The sequence below is a fragment of the Danio aesculapii genome, chromosome 7, assembly GCF_903798145.1.
Source record: "Danio aesculapii chromosome 7, fDanAes4.1, whole genome shotgun sequence".
Taxonomy (NCBI): Eukaryota; Metazoa; Chordata; class Actinopteri; order Cypriniformes; family Danionidae; genus Danio; species Danio aesculapii.
Genome location: NC_079441.1, coordinates 49296830 through 49308788, shown reverse-complemented (window position 1 = coordinate 49308788; position 11959 = coordinate 49296830).

Here is an 11959-nt window from a genome sequence, read left to right as displayed (position 1 = left end):
ACACATCACCATTTTTTTTTTTCGGAAAACTTATTTCTAAAGCTGTTGTTGACTTTAAATTTTCTCCCGACGTTGATAACAACCAAAGAAATCCATATATGCAAAAAAAACCTAATCTAATTAGTTTACAAAGGAAGTTGTGTGTATGAAATGAAATGACACAGAGAAAATGTATTGAACACATGAAGAAAGGGAGGTGTAGAAAGGTAGTGAACGCCCAGACAGCAGCTGAAAGCTATCAGTAGTTCTTCTGCAACCCTCTACCCTTCATCAGTGTAAATGAATATGAGCTGCTTCAGTCCAACATCTACATTAGCAGGATGATGAAACCAGAGTGGACATTTCAGCAAGACAATGGTCCAAAGCACAGCCAATGAATCTCTTAAATGCTTTCAGAGAAAGATAATCAAGCTGTAGAATGGCCCAGCCAATCACCTGACTTGAATCAAATAGAAACTACAAACTAAAGATCAGATTTGAGAGACGAGACCGACAGAATCGTCAAGATTTTTACACTCTGTTCATCTCTGTGGACCCTGTTCTTGCAAAAGGGTTACATTATCTGCACATTCACGGTTGCGGTTTAGACATAGCATGGCAAGTAAACATCAACCTCAAACAGCAACATCAAAGAACCTAACTTACCTACAAATTAAGTTATGTCTAATAACATGAATTGACACAGGGAAATGTATTGAACACATGAAGAAAGGGAGATGTAGAAAGGCAGTGAAAGCCCAGACAGCAGCTGAAATCTCTCAGTAGTTCTTCAGCAACCCTCTGCCCTTCATCATTGTAAATGAATATGAGCTGCTTCAGTCCAACAGATTAGCAGGAAGATGAAGATGAAACCAGAGTGGACATTTCAGCAAGACAATGATCCAGAACACAGCCAAGCAAACTCTTAAATGTTTTCAGAGAAATTCAAGCTGTAGAATGGCCCAGCCAATCACCTGACTTGAATTCAACAGAAAATACTAATTAAAGCTCAGATTTTATAGACGAGACCCACAGAACCATCAAGATTTTTTACACTCTGTTGAAGTCTGTGAAAAAACTCACACCTGAGCAATGCATGTGACTTCATTCTCCATATGAGTGGTGTCTTTAAGCAGCCATCATAAAAAAAAAAAAAACTTTTATATAAAATCCTTTATAGCCTTTTAAGTATTAAATACATTTCAGTACTTCAGTGTTTTCTCCTTTTGGCATTACAAAGAACTATTCAGATTTCCCCTCCGGAAATCTCTTAAGTTTGTTATTTTTTTAATTATAATTTTTTTTAAATCAGAATCTGGTTCAATTCCATGTCAGCAGCTCCGTTAGAAATAATATTGATGTGGATGAACATGATGTGTTCAATACTTGGTGTAGGACCAAGAAAAGTTCATCTAATCAAAACCTGCGGTCCAGACGATATGATAAGCAGTCTTACCTGCCTGTCAAAATATGTTACTGCATATCTTTGTGCAACCTATTCCCGGACAAATGATTACATCATCAGCACACTCAAAGACGCGGTTCAGACAGAGAGTGGCAGGCAGATATCAACAACCTAAGCTCTTTTTTAAAATATTTGTAATTAAAAACTATACTATAATGTTTCCTTTTTTGTTGTCTAGTGTGCGTTCATGAGGCATGGATTTGGATAGTGATTTGCAGGGTGGGACATAGGCTTTCAATGCTATTAGGCGAAAGTTAGCATTTTACCAGGGTCTCCTATTGCACCTTTAATAATAAAATGTATTATTGTTTATTATTATGATTATTATATGACACTGTGATTCTCTGAGTGATGCCAGTCTGCTGTTTCTTTCTCTGTTTTGTAATTTTCTGGCTTAAACAATTGGACAAAAGTGTAACGCCGCTTCTCTAATGTGAAATGTAAATGTGACATTCTGCATTATGTCAACACCTTGCAGGCTCATTTTCCTTTTTCTGGCTTTGTTTTCCCTAAAGAGCCCCCTCTCCATGACAATAGCTCAACACAACTCTTCTTTTCATCAAGTTTTCATTGATTATCTTGAGGATTCCCAGCCGGCACATTATACAGTGCATAATGAAATCACAACATCTCTGTGTGATTAGTTTTTTTCACACACCTGAGGAAGGAGCAACACATGAACAATGTTCATCTACATAAATACACATTGATGTTGTTCCCATGCAATTATCAGGATAAAGTCACTCATGTTGACTTTAATCATGCTTTGCTGGTTTATTTTCATTGACCTTTAGCATGAGACAGCCTGTGTGATGTGACACTTTCACCCTTTTCATCCACTTTTGTACCTTTTGTGAAAACTGGACTGGGAATAAAAAGGACAGTTTTGAAAGTAACCAATAATATGCAATTAAAATGAGAATACGCCTTAACAAAATATTGAGAAAATACAAATCATTTTTGTGACTATTAAACTTATTTATAATGCATTAAAAACATTCTTATAGGGCACCGATGATGAAAATCATCTTTTGTAAGCTGTTTGGACAGAACTGTCTGTAGGTATAGTGTGTCCACTGTCATGCTAGAGTGATAGAAACACAACAAGTCTCTCTTTTTTTTTATTTCCTGACGTTAAAATAGGACCCAAGTCCCTGTGATTTTGAGGCCCACCACAACATGCCATAGGAGTGGAGCAACATAACATTAATACACATGTCCACAGAACATTTTTTGCAAATAAACTGAGATTAAAGAATTTGTTCCAACTCTGTGATTTTTATATGTTTAAAGTGTTTTTAAAACGGTGCATGTTTGTAATAGAGTAAAATTGTTATCTACTTCTTAACCGCTATAATCACAACGGCCGCATGGTGTCAGTAAATGCTAATATGTGTGTGTGTGTCTTGCAAATGGCATCTGCTTGATACTCATCGTTTCAGAAAGGCTTGAATAAAGTCCACCACAAATACATGAAAGAAACGCATGTGTCTGTCCTGCCTGATCTTACGAAAAAACGTAAGAATTTTACATTTTGTCAGTTTAGTGGCTAGTTGAGTTCAGTCGTACAAAATTGTACGATTTTAAAAAGGAGGCGTGGCACCTAAACCCAACCGTCATTAGGTGATGAGCAAATCGTGTTAAATTGTACAAATTGGATCATATGAATTCATAGGAATTAGCCACTAAATCAAAAAGCTACAAATTACCTTGAGATTGTGTTGGTCTGTCTCTGTCACTCAGCTGTAGGGTTGGGCGATGTCGACCAATTTGGCATCGTACGATGTCTAATTTGAAACATCGCGATGGACTATGGCATCGTCGTCGTAGGCGGTGGTGAATTTTATTTATGAATAATTAATTAATTCATAACTAATTAATTATTTGTAGCCTACCGTTTCAACTACTTGGTCTTTGTTTTACCCATAACCAAATCATAAATAAATAAAGATAAGTTACACACAAATTACCACCTGTCAATCACTTTCTCTGCGGGACTCGTCGTTAGATAGAGATAAGATATATTAAATATTATGTTTAACAGCTATAGTGAGACGCGATATACTGTTTGAAATTAGAATTATTAGCCCCCCTGAATTATTAGCCCCCCTGAATTATTAGCCCCCCTGTTTATTTTTTTTTTCCCAATTTCTGTTTAACGGAGAAAAGATTTTTTCTACGCATTTCTAAACATATTAGTTTTAATAACTCATTTCTAATAACTGATTTATTTTATCTTTGCCATGATGACAGTAAATAATATTTTACTAGATATTATTCTATACTTGATATTAGTAAATATGACATTTAAAGGCTTAACCAGGTTAATTAGGTAAACTAGGCAGTTTAGGGTCATTAGGCAAATTATTGTTTAACGATGGTTTGTTCTATAGACAATCGGCAAAAAATATAGCTTAAAGGGGCTAATAATTTTGACCTTAAAATGGTTTTAAAAAAATTTTACTGCTTTTATTCTAGACGAAATAAAACAAATAAGACTTTCTCCAGAAGAAAAAAATATTATCAGACATACTGTGAAAATTTCCTTGATCCTTTAAATATCACTTGGGAAATGTTTAAAAAAGAAAAAGGAAAAAAAAAAATTCAAAGGAGGGTAATAATTCTGACTTCAACTATGTGATATATATATATATATATATATATATATATATATATATATATATATATATATATATATATATATATAGTAAAAAAAAAAAAAAAAGATATTGAGAAGAACAATTGCCAGTAAAGTCACTAGTGCAGTAAAGTGTATTCTGCTGTCTTACGCTCGGTTAAACTTTTGGTTAAGCAACAATTGATTGTGACAGAATAGTAATTATTATTATTAAGCCTATATTATTAAATTGTAGTATTTTCATAGCAATTTAAAATACCCCTTCAATATGTATAATAAGAAACAAAAAGGAGGAGCTTTGATGCTCTGTGGAAGAATATCCGAGTGCATCAATTACATCAGGTGCACTTTTTTTTGTTGTGTTGGAATGTTAAAGTGGCCCTCCTATGAATTGTCAGTCACTGATATGCCCCCCCGCCAATTTAATTTTAAGATCCTTGGCTTGAAGTGACAAAAACAATGTTGTTTTTAAGATGTATAAACACTTTATTAATGTGCTTATAACAAGGAAACACTTTATTATATGGACCAATACTCTCTTTTATCTTACAGCTTATTATTTTGTGTATTGGCTGTTTATTAGATTGTCTAATGCCTTACCCATGGGCTTATTCTACGTCCCCTAAACCCCATCTAATACCTTAACTCCTACAACAATGGCATCACTAACCATGAATAAGCATCACATTTGGAATTTGTGGGGGAAGGTGTGTGAGATAGCTGTTCATACAACATTCAACATATACAATAGTATTTATTTAAAAAAAAATATTTTATAACTCTTAACAGTGCTTTTTTTCTTTTAAATTATGCCAAAATTTTGCATTAACACAGATTTTCAGCTAAGTACAGTAACTGCAGTGTGTAAGGGATTAAAGTAAACAGCTGGAGCTACATGGCTTTGGGCCATTGGGAATTAGCGCATTCATTTACATTATTGGTCAATACTATGCTTATAAAGAATAAACACATGGTAATACATTAAATTAATAGCAGTTCATCTTATAATTCTATAGACTCTTTGTTAGTTGCTGATGTTGTACTTATTAATAAATGGTTTAGTTCTTCATGAGACATGCATTAAACCACAATTATCAGTGCAATAGTTGAACATGAATGTTTGCATATTAGTTCACCTCTAGTGTTAGCCAAAATTATTTGATACAGACATTTCTTGGATTCAGCTTTATATGCATGTAAATCACGTTTTGTCAAATCTGATGCAGTCACCTTGATATAATAAGATAAATTATTATAAAAACAAAAGAATTAACATGCATATCTGTTTAGCTTTACCGAATGAGCACTGTTAAAACCTATTTTAACACATTTAAATCAGTTTTTATTCAATTTTATTCTTCATTGTTTTTATTTTCTTGTTTCTTTTATTTCTGTTTATGTAAAGCACTTTGAATTACCATTGTGTATGAAATGTGCTATATACTGTAAATTGCCTTGCCTTATTTTTTAGTCTAAAGGCAACCTTGAAAGACTTTTCAAGGTTTAACAGGTTCTTTGCATCTTTCAGTTCTTTTTCATTGATTAATTAATTAGTCTGTGTCTGTAGATTATTCAACTAGTGCGGTTTAGAAATGCCAAACTAAATAATAATTACACATTCCTTGTACAAGGTATTCTACTTTTCTTACAAATAATATATTACTTATATATGTGTGTGTTATGTAAGGAACTTTATAGAAATGATTGACAGGGAGAGGGTCTCAGCACAGGGTAATCCATCTTCAAATTACTGGCATTAAGTTCACATTGTGAGAGATAATGTCATTTTACGGCTAATCAGCTAATGGAGCCCAAATCCATTTTCACCTAAATAGGAGATTCACGCACACACTCATATTAACTTAATGGCAGAGCAGAGACAAGGGATGAAACTAATGAATGCAAATGCAATTTACAGCCACCTCTCACTCAAACCACCTGAAACATAAGACTAAATTGAAGAGTGGTAGGAAGTGTGTTCCTGGCTAAGACATAACCTAAATATAGATATGCAAAAAACACAGTACAAAAAAAAAAACTATTTTCCTGGAAGAAAGGATGTCTGAATGCCAGCTACTTCATTTTTTGTAGCTGCTTGCGTCGTCTAATAATGAGGTAGCCAACTTCCGCCCCTTCAGGACCTGAGAGGAAGGCATTTTTTGTTTTGTTCCAGGATGAACCTGATTTAGTTAATTTGCATGGCTTTTTAGCCAGTTATTATACTTCTGAACCAGAATAAGTAAACAGTGTCAAGTTGTCCTTCAGGACAAGAGTTTTGTGCTGTTTTCTCCAAAGGAACAGAAGACATTTAAATCAATCATGGCGTTTGATGTGTAAGATAAATCTTGTGCTGGAATGACTGTCGGTAACTTGTTTTCATCTACATTTGAACGTCCATAATCATAGTAAATGTTAATTAAAATATTTATGGTTGCTTTTATGACACTTTCTAGTCATGTTAAGCACTTTTATTTCTGTTGTATTTTGTCAAAGCAACTTTAAAGAGTAGAATAGCGAAAGTAGAGGTCATGAGTAGAGCCAGATGGAATCTGCAGACATTTTTTGCTATTTCTGCTGAGATTTTGCTAAAAATCTGCGTATTTCTGCTGAATTATTTTGGGAGTATCATAACTAAACTTAATATATAAAATAAAAGTAATATATTTTAAACTTGTATTTAATGTTTACAATGCCAATCCAATTAGATTCACTTTATTTGGTACACAAAGCAAGTCTCTCATATAATATATCTACTAAAAGATTACTTTACAACTGTGTTATAACTTTATAACTGTATTGTAAATAAATCATATGAACATTTTCATATTAGTCAATAATATTACTGTAATTAATTAAAAAGCTGAATAAATATAAATTTTCACACATTTACGCAAGTAAATAAACAGAAATAATGATGGGCTAAAAATCTGCGGAATTCTGCGGAAAATCTGCGGAGTTCTGCGAAAAATCTGCGAAGTTCTGCACGCGTGTGGGCCTAGTCATGAGTGCAGAGCTTTTATGTTTTTACATTGTAATTTAAAGAATCTTTTAAAGATGGAAAAAGCTGTTTTGCAGATTCGAACCCTTCAAGACAGACTACTATCAAATAACACATCAAAGTTTCTGACTGATGACAAGGACTTAACAGAACATTTAACGAGAGACGGGCAGTATTCTCAGGTTTTATGTGAGATGCTATTTTTTGGCTCAATAAATAAAAGCTATATTTAAACACTTGGTCTAAATTTAGTACACTGTAAAAAAATGCTGGGTTCCACACAATTGATTTGTGTAGAGACAACATGAAGGACTTAAGTTAACTTATTAGTTTTTACAAATTTAAGTGGATTGAACATAAAAACAAATAAGTTGCCCCCCCCCAAATGCAAGAAGTGTGTTGTTTCAGCTCATTTAAAATAAGTAGTGTGAACAAACAACAAACATCATTTTTTTTTGAGTCTAGTAAGAAGCTACCAATCATCCAAATTTTTAACATCAACTAACCCTACATTAATAAGTTTTTTTTTGAACCTCCAAGTTTGGTTGAGTCTTGAGTCAAATTAAAATAGAGCTGAGTATCATCAGTGTGAAATGTAACTTGGTGTTTCTTAATAATATGTGATGAAAAGCATGTAAAGCATGAGAAGAAAAGATCCAGGTACTGAGTCTTGTGGTACTCAATGATACTCTGTACTCTGTGATAGACTACTATCAATCTAGAATACTTGATTTTGATTGATCAATCTAATTAAATGTAATTTAATCTGCCATTATTGACGACACTGTAATTCACTCTGCTCTTGTGGGTAACTGAAACTGGCATTACTTACAGTACATGATGACTGTGATGCTGTGAATATACACTTGACAGGGCAACTGTCCTCTTAGTTGATGATTGTTGTGAAAATTGCCTTTGACTGTTTTATATGCTGTAGTGCACCATTTTCTTTGTAATTCTAAGATTTTGTGTAATACATTCCAATATTTGATGTCCATATGTTTATGTATTTGTTGAGTAAACATAAAATTAGCATTTTGCACCCAGATTTAGATTGCATTGTCAAAGATGACTGTGTTGTGCTGCCTTCTTGTGTTGTTGAAATTATCGTAAAAACACAAGCCTCCTAGTTGGACTTGAAGACCTAACAAAATGTTTTTGCAACTGGGGAACTCTGAGATGAATTTGATATATGGGTTTCTGAGTCAAGTTGGCCATAAATTTTAAGCAGTAGTGGAAACTAAAACGATTGCTCCTTGTTCAATATGTATATGCATCTTTTTGCAACACTATTCTTTAATATTTTATTTTGATACTTTATTTTATATTTATTTTTTATTCCCATCATTTTTTTCTCTACAACAATCCACTTTAAAGGGCACCTATGATAAAACAAATCTATTTTTCAAGCTGTTTAGACACATCTGTGTAGGTATAGTAAATAGAGCGTCATATTGGGGTGATATAAACACACCCAGTCTTTTTTTTTCAATTTAACAACATAAAAACGGTGGACCAATTGGAGCGGTTTTCAGATCGACCGCAACTTTACGTAGGAGTGTGGTCCCCCCGCCCACCAATATTGATTGACAGGTGCACATCACCATATCATCAGTTTGTTGTTTCATTTGCGTTTGTACCTTAAACTTCAGCCGTTTGCATTTCTCGCGGTCACAGAAGCTCCCTGTGATCTTAACCAGGTGTAGCTGGAAAGTGCGAGCGCGTTGCCTCACGTTTGCTTCCCTCCATTGGAAATAAAATAACAAACTTGCCTGCAGGTCGCACACCAGAAACGCCGCCCGGTGCCGCTCAGCGTCGCGCCATGCAGTGCCATGCATTTCAGAATTCTAAACATAGGTTTCTATCAGGGTAACGTTACACACAACAGCGCTTCAAGTCGGCGGCTGTCCGCGGCGCCCAGCCACGATTCGAGAACACTATATTTCTGCCGCGCCACAGAGCGCTATCTAAATAGATTCATTTTTAACAACATCTGAATGTGCGTGTCTGAGTGTGCCGTGTCACGGCTCTGGTGCCTCAGTCAAAGTTAATTCAGTGTGCGTGGTTATTAGTCTTGGTGTACAAGCTCGGAACTTTAAACTAGCACACAGTTGGCTGTAAAACTATACAAAGACACAAATGATTTTGTACTCTCTGCTTGGTCTGTGTAACACATGTACGGCTGAATGCTGGTTCTCTCACTCATGTTGCTTCTCTTTGTCTGCTGCTAAACACAGAGCGGGGGAGCTCTTGGCTCCGCCCCCTTGTTACATTGGGCGGGAAGTTGAAACTAATTTACATGTGAAGCAACACACCCCTAAAACAGCGAGCGGTGTACACGCCCCCAAAATGACACTTTATAACACATTATAATAAAACAATCTGAATTGTGTTTTAAACTGAACCTAGACTGGCACACTCAGAACCATAATATTAATAATAAATCTTAAAAAAGGGGTAAACTATGTGCCCTTTACTGCAAGTAATCAGATTTAAGAAATTTGTGAGCCCATATTTGAGCCCAGATTTGTTTTCCACTTGAGCCAGTTTGAATAAACCAAATTAACATGCAGCATGTTTCGTAAAAAATCATACTTGGAGCAGATTAAGACATTATGAGCATGATTTTCTCATATGATAATATCATCAGTTTCAGATTGGATGATTCCAGAATAGACTGTGACTAATCTGTAACTAAACTGCTAGATAATAGAGCTGACTGGGAGTGTAGAGGCAATGAGCAACCATTTTAGATACTAAAACTGTAGCATTTATATCAATGTAATGCTGCAAGTACTGGGTTCTACACATAATTTGACCTGATATCGAATATATGTGGGGGTGGCACGGTGGCACAGAGGGAAGGTCACTGATTCAGTTGGCATTTCTGTGTGAAGTTTGCATGTTCTTCCCATTCTGGCGTGGGTTTCCTCCAGGTGCTCCGGTTTCCGGATAGGTGAATTGGGTAAGCTAAAATTGTCAGTAGTGTATGTGTGTATGTCCTGGTCCTCCAGGTTGGGGGTTGAGCGTTGAGCTAACGACCCACCTCATAAAAATTAGATGTTACGAAACACCAACATGGTGCGGCTAAATATCAACTTTGATATAAACAGCCCTAGGAGTAAGTAAGTAAGAATATATAGAATAGATGTGAATTGTCTGCAGTGAAATCACCCTGTTTTATCTGATCAATCCCTTTGGGGTGTGTTTTCCTCTCAGTGTCTCCAGTAGTGAGTGATCAACTTAAAACAGTGTGACTGTGGAGCTAATTAAGCCAAGACAGGGCAACATTTGCATGTCTGACATGAGGAGAAATATGACAGTGTGGTAATAAACAATGTAAAAGTCATTTTTGGCGTCAAATTATTCATGATTAGTCTGCTCTATGCAGATAGCTCTAATCCTGCCCTTTAGGTGAGGATAACTCTTACCAAACATTCATGCAATTTGGTTGATTTGAATTGTAAATTGACAGTCCCAGTTTCTGTGCCCTAAGTCGAGCTAAAGAAGGGCATCTCGAGTTTGAACAGTGGTCCTGAATCCTCCCTGAACGTCTTTTTTGGAAGTCTTGAAGTCTGTGCTAATGAGATGATGACCTGAATCGGGTGTGTTTGATTAGCAGATCTTTTTGCATAGATTGTTAAGGCTGTTTTGTAATATTTTGGCAGAGATTGTATGTTGTTTTCTCTCAGCTGCTGCCATCTCTTTTATTAGCCATCTACAGAGAAAATTCTTTGTTGCTGCATCAACACTTTTCAATATCCATTGGAGTTTGCTCATACATTAGACAGGGTTTGTTAAACCTGTGTGATACATGTTCAGAATTTTAATATAAACCATCAACCAGAGATTGAATCAGCTTTTGAACAGTGTGTCTGGAATTTGAAAATTGCTGCCTTCGAAGGATACATTTCAATGTAGGAAAATATCAAGGCACATCCGAGTCCTATAATCTAGCTTTACTTCCTGTCTCATGAAATATCTTCATCAATTTTTGAAGAGAGTGTAGATGTATGCTTTGATATCCCACAAATCCTGTGTGTTTCATTCCTGACAGCTGAACTAAAAATAAAGATGGCGCATGAAAGCTGTGCTATAGAGGTCAAGTGTGTAAATATACAGATCAGACATATTTTTTTTCCCAAGGTTGATGTAATTTCTATAGGAAAACTTGTTTAATAATTAGATATTTCACTTAGTGTTATCAACAAAGCTCTTACAAGTTCTTAAAATTCGCTTCTATAAGGATGTTAGAGTGGCTTACTGTAGTATTGGCAACCTAGTAACCAACAGTAAACAAGTCAAGCCTAATAGAGACAGCCGAGTAGCTAATTGGGTGCAATTAAAAATTTTAATGACTTATTCAGCAAATGCGATTCCATCTCCCATTATTTGAATGAACTTTTTTATATCGCACAAAGCAAAACCACCTCAAGCAAATGTAAAAACTTTTGATAACGCATTAGTTTAGGTCACAATTCATGCTATTAACAACCGTCTTATTACCTGCCTATTATTAAAATATCATTTGTGTATTAGTAAATATAAAGTACGATCTTATTCTACAATCTTAATCCAAAACCTAAACCCAACTTCTACATGATAAGCCACTAATTGCTAGTTTATTGAGGCAACAGTCGTAGCTAAGGTTTTTTTTATTTTTTAAAGTGAATTGGGACATGTTCTAAAGTATTACTAAACGTTTTTGTGAATGATTTGATTTGATTTTTATTCAACATTTGGCTTTCCATCACCCCATCAATAAGGCAATTCGTGAGTTGAATTCAGATGGGGGGCTGGAAGTAAAAAACTGAATTGGAGACACAGAGGAAGACCGATTCATACCGTATTTCAAAGGAGATACAAATAGAGAATAAGC